Genomic DNA, 6,534 nt, shown 5'->3' with positions numbered 1-6,534 from the left:
CAGGATGCTTACGTACGTGTCACTTGTCAGAGTCGTATCTAAACGTATCAGGAGTCCCATATCACTCCAACAGCACAAGCCCCACACCATTACAGAGCCTCCGCCGGCTTGAACAGTCTCCTGCTGACATGCAGGGTCCATGGATTCATGACGTTGTCTCCATACCCGTACACGTCCATCCACTCGATAGAATTTGAAAGGAGACTCGTCCGACCAGGCAACATGTTTCCAGTCATCAATAGTCCAATGTCGCTGTTGACGGACCCAGGCGAGGTCTAAGGCTTCGTGTCGTGCAGCCATCAAGGTTACGCGAGCGGGCCTTCGGCCCCGAAAGCCCATATCGATGATGTTGGGTTGAATGCTTCGCACGCTGACACTTGCTGATGGCCCAGCGTTAAATATTGCACTAATCTGCGGAAGAGCTGCACTTGTCACGCTGAACGATTCTCTTCCGTCGTCATTGGTCCCATTCTTGCAGGATCTTTTTCCGGCTGCAGCGTTGTCGCAGATTTGATGTTTTACCGGATTACTGATATTCAAGGTACATTCGTGAAATAGTCGCACGGGAAAATCCCCACTTCATCGCTACCTCTGAGATGCTGTGTCCTATCGCTCGTGCGCCGACTATAACAAGACGTTCAAACTCACATAAATCTCGAGAACTTGCCATTGTAGCAGCAGTAACCGATCTAACAACTGCGCCAGGAACTTGTTTTATACAGGCGTTGCCGACCGCAGTGCCGTATTCTGCCTGTTTACATATCTCTGTATTTGAATACCCATGTCTATATCAGTTTCTTTGGCGCTTCAGTGTAGATGTAGGAAACTACTTAATTTAAGGCGCTGTTGTGCCTTAAAGTATGTGTGATCTATAGACCGAACCTTGACCGTTTTTACCAATGCAGACATCTGTTGGTGATGCTAAGCAACTTGTGGAAGAAAGACCGAACAGCTAACTTTTTCAGCAGATCGATTAAAGGAACTGGAAGTCGTGCATTCCTTCATCTATCTTGGGCCAACCATCTGCTGCACAGGAAGTTGTGAAGTTGAGATAAGAAGACGGATCACGCTATGGCGTGTGGCTATGAAAAAGCTCACCAAGATCTAGCAGAGCAGAGCAATAACAAATAGCACAAAGATCAGACTAGTTGAAACACTCGTGTCTTCTGTCTTCTTTTATGGTTGCGAAGCATGGACACTCAAGGCCAGAGACAAACAGCGCATTGATGCTTCTGAGCTTTGGTACTGACATAGGATGCTACGCATAAAATGCACCGAAAGAAGAACAAATGTGTCCATTATCGAATAACTCGATATCTCCAGACGCCTTTCTTCTCCAGTCTCCGAAAAAATTCTCCAGTTCTTAGGCCATATTGTGAGAATAGCTGGAGAAAATCTAGAGAAAATCATCTTCTAAGGAAAGATAGAGGGCACGAGACTAAGAGGAAGAACAGCGAGCAGATGGATAGATCAAATCAAGAAGCTCTCCGGTCTACCTCTTCAGCAGTCACTATGAGAAGCTGGAAACCATCCGGGATGGAGACGCTTGGTTCATGGGGTCACGACGCTCAGCAATGATCACAGCGACTTATGATGATGGTGATCCATCTTTCAGTGACAGTAAGAAACCTGAGGTACAAAGAACGAACACCAGATATTTCGACAGTGCAGCCATCTGTTAGTGAAAATGAACAACTGGAACATAGAACAGCAGCTGATTTTATTTTTGGTGTTTCACAGTTTGTAGAATAATGTTTAAACTGAAACATATGTTCCACAAGTATGTCGAACTTGAACTCTTGATAAAATTCTCTCGAGCTTCCAGTCGCGTCAAGAGGTTTAAAATCCACGAGCTTTCGGCCGCGTACTCCTCGGCCATTTTTAAGTGGTGGGTACTTGGCCGAAAGCTGGTGGATTTTAAACCACTTGACGCCGCTGGATACTCGTATTTTATCAGTACATATCGCGGCGAAACCATGCATTCATATACTTAAATTCTTTTTTAAAAAACGAATAAACTGCAGATAAGCTATTTTTCATATTCGCTTTTGCTTCATATCCACCTTACATGAAGTTTTCTCTTAGTTAAATTTCCATATAAACTGCTCAGTGGCTTTCTTCAGATACATGATCCATTTCAAACCCTATTAACTTAATTATTTACATAATAAAACAGTCCCAACCGTAGAAAGGTATTTATTTATTTACTGGTGACCGATTTCGACCATAGTTCTGCTCATCATCGGACCACTCACTTTGTGAAGAGAGTAACACGAATGTACTTAGAGGAATGTAAACTACAAGCACAAAAAGAAACATAGCATATCAACAAATACCTAAAATAAAGAAAGCTAAAGCCATGGGAGTCTGCTGATGCTGGCGAGGAGCAGGTGCCAATCTAGGAGGCATACAACCACTGCTGCGTGACATGCAATTTACATCGTTTAAATAGTGGAAGCTCCACCAACCGTCTCCAGCATTACAACATTGTCAGCCAGCAGCCGTAAAACATGTTAAATAAAGTCTAATTACAATTATCGTTGTACAATATTTACGTCCAGACCATAGGTATATCAAATACGCAAATAAGCTTTATCAAACATCATATAAAACTAAAAATTGAGAAAAAAGAAAGAAAATAAATTATTAACGTATAAGAATACGCTTGGTGCTGTATATAGGGCCCTGTGTGTAACACCATGAAGCAAAGATGTTCAGCAGGGACGCCACCAGTAGCCATGTTGACGTTCGGAAGATCAATGTAAAACGACTACACATCAAAGAATATCAGTATTGGTTTACAGTCTTGGGCTCGCCAGGAATCAACATCAAGATCGATATGTTACTACTACCAATCAGAAAACGAAATAACTATTATATGTTGAAAATTATTTCTGTCATAATTATATTAACTTTACATTTACAGTTGTGCTTGCTGTTATGGATCGCGCTTCATGTGAAACACTTCCCAAGGCAAGTACGGCCACACTTGAATTCAGCTGCCTGATGAAGACGAACCACCAGACCTCTTTCAGACGTTTACCGACTTGGATTGATTTGCCGTTGGCGACACATCATCCAAAACAAAGAATGTTATTATGTCATAGTTTTCCATAGCGTCTGACTGAACGATCACGCACTACAAGGCAAATTTAGACAACCGTACATCGTGGTTTGCTGCTGTGCTCTTCAGTATGAAGACTTTTTTGATGCTGCTCTCGATGCTAGTGTGTGCTGTGCAAGTCTGTTGGTCTGTGGATAACTATTTTATACCAGAGCCCCTTCCATTAGACAACTGATTATCCCTTGATGTTTCAGAAAATGTCATGTACGTGGATTATCACCTCTTCCCGTCAAGTTGTGGGATACCTTTCTCTTCTCCTCAGTTTGGCTCAGTACCTCTTTTACCGCTATCTTATCTACCCATTTAATCTTCAGCATTCTTCATTCTTCTGTAGTATCACTTTTCTGAAGATAGGTTGTATTGTCTTATTGTCTGTTCTGTTTATCGTCTACTGTCACCTTCACATAAGGCTATGTTCCACACAACTGACTTAAACTTAAATTCGTATTTGACGTCAACAATTTTCTCCTTTGCACATTTTTTTTTTCTTGTTGTTGTCAATCTGCGTCTTAAAATCTCTACTTCCGCCATCGTCAATTATTTTGCTTCCCAAATGGCAAGACACGTCTGCTACTTCTAGTGTCTCACCTCCTAATACAATTCCATGAACACAACATAACTTAGTTCGACCAGACTCCATTGCCCTTCTTTCACTTATATTTATGTCCATTTTACAACCTCTTTTCAAAACACTATCTATTCCTTTCAACTCGTTGTCCAAGCCCTATGACGTCTCTAACAGAATTAAAATGTCATAGATAAACAGTATAGATTTACTTCTTTCCCCAGAACTACAATTAATTTTCCAAATTTCTCTTTGGTTTCCTCTTGCTCGTTGTACAGATTAAATTACATGGAGGATTTGCTACAGTCCTATCCAAAACTATTTCCCAGATAAAGCTGATATTTCACCTTGAATTTCTGGTAACATGCACAATTTCTTTAAAATGAATTACGTCAATACCATGTTTGTGGCAGGTAGCAAAATTAAGATGATGCGTTCGTAGTTACGTAGCGTGCATAACATGATCTCCGCCAAACACTGCACGGGACGTATCGGGGGCGAAACTAAATTAAGATTGGCCCACAATAAGTAATGCAACACACTTTTTTCTTGGCCAGTTTCAGTTGAAAAAATGCCGAATTTGATTGGGTACATCGCGGAATACTCCTGCTATAGCCCTATAGTTTCATGAAGTTCCGATAAGCGCAGCGCTATCCGTAGCCTTGAGAATGGCGGCTGTAAGGGAGGTGCGTTCCAAGCAGAAAGCTGTCATTAAGGTTCCTTTGGCGGAACACCAGAACATTGCACATATTCACCAGTGCTTGCAGAATGACCCGCTAATGCGCTGCTTCCAGGACTCTGGTAGGTGCGCCGGCCCCGGGTCGAATCCACCCGGCGATTAACGACGTGTCCCGGTGTGTCGACCAGCCTGGATGTGGTTTTTAGGCGGTTTTCCACATCCCACTAGGTGAATACCGGGCTCGTCTCCACATCCCGCCTCAGTTACACGACACGCAGACATTTGTAACACTTCTGAACTATTTCATGGTTTCCACTAGACGCAGACAGTTGGGGTACACTGATTCCGTCCCGGGGGGTATGGGGTGGCGACAGGAATGGCATCCGGCCACCCCTTTAAATCCGTTGTAACCGCGCCGACCCTGCGAACATTGCGGGACAAAGGCGCAAATGGAAGAAAGAAAGTGGAAGAAAGAAATTTTTAATTGTTATACCATCCACATTTCGGCCTTAGAGCATCTTCAAGTGCAAAAACTTATTTATATGTCAAAAGACACAGCATGCTAGTAAATAGACTAGATCTATCATTAGTTAAACTGAGAACATCTCTGAAACGCCTAAATATATTACAGACTCATTTCTGGATCCTATAGCATAGCTTTTATATGAAACTGTTAACCAATAACAGGTATGCGCTACGCTATTGTGTCTGAACAACACAAATGTTAGGTTTGTTTTCAATCATCTGATCTATACATCAAGATTCGAATCACATTGCAGAAAATTTAACGCAGGTGAGGCGCAGTTTTGTATTAACAGTGCAATGTACCAGGAGAATCAGCCCGGCTGTAAACCATGCAAGATCGCTGCAGGAATTAAAAATGATAGCTTGATACACGAGGTGGCTGGAGAGGATGCATCTGCTCAGGTAACAGTAATGCCTCCACCCTCCGCCCTGGAGGGGCCAGGAGAAGCAATGATATCACAGAGAAACTAAACGTGTACGAACAGCAGGATGTAAACAATCTTTCGCAGAAACCCGCTGCATCAGATAAGGACTTGGCAGTGTATGTGTGTTCTCTGCCGGCGCCCACGTGAGTCGCGACTGAACACACCGCTTGCAGCCCACTTTATCACACACCTCCCACACTAACTCTCTGCCTGACAAACGGAGCTTCCTGGCACTCCCTTGACGCAAACACGAGCTATTTTTAATGATCAGTATTCCCTCTCTTGCAAGCATGAAATTCTCTCAGTTACAGGTAAGCCAAATATCTCTTAAAAAGTCTACTATACTTGAAACTTTCTGGCAGATTAAAACTGTGTGCCGGACTGAGACTCGAACTCGGGACCTACTATTCTTTGTTTCTTCTGAAAAATCTCCTCCTCACATTTTTTCTTGCTAGTTCTTCCCGAAAGAGAACTTTTTTCAGCTTTCTTGTGGATCTACTCGTGTAATATAACACTCAAAGCGGCAGCTTGCTAAGAGGGGAGATGAGCCAAATGTATATGAAACCCGCACGCCGGATTAACGACTGTTCATCTAGTACAGAGGACAACCTGCGTGTTGTTTATAGGTGTTTTCCCACAGCCGTCAAATAAATCTTAATCCGAATTCAACAACCCAGACACATCATATAAACAATTAAAAAACAAATTCACAGAACAATAGAGATGATCCACATTACTACTACCCTACATCACATACATGCTCTTGAAGCAGAATCCTAGAACGTAGTATTGGGGCAAAAACTTAATGAACCACGTAGAATAAAATTACCTTCTCCAGAGAAATAAGTATGGGTCCCGAAAACGTCGATCATGCGGTATTCAACTTGCGTTCTTCACATACGATGTCCTAGCTGGCATAGACAGAGGAAACTGCGTTTATTTGACGTGTTTCGGCTTTCTAAACATTTTCGATTCAGTAACACTTCGACGAGCTTTGAAGGATACTACTTATCCATCCCGGCTTTGCATGGGTAACCGTAAGTAGCTTCGACCGCACGACTTGTCTGGCATAGCGGTAATTTTGTTTAGAGGCCTCCGCGTAGAACTATGATTAAAATCTAGAGAACAAAGTTAGTTAATTGAATATTAACTCCAGTGGTGGCTCGTAATTATATATTCTGCGTGCTCACAAATTTTTAGATCCAGATAAATATGA

Source organism: Schistocerca serialis, chromosome 3 (genome assembly GCF_023864345.2).
Source record: "Schistocerca serialis cubense isolate TAMUIC-IGC-003099 chromosome 3, iqSchSeri2.2, whole genome shotgun sequence".
Lineage (NCBI taxonomy): Eukaryota > Metazoa > Arthropoda > Insecta > Orthoptera > Acrididae > Schistocerca > Schistocerca serialis.
Note: the sequence above shows the minus strand (reverse complement) of the source record.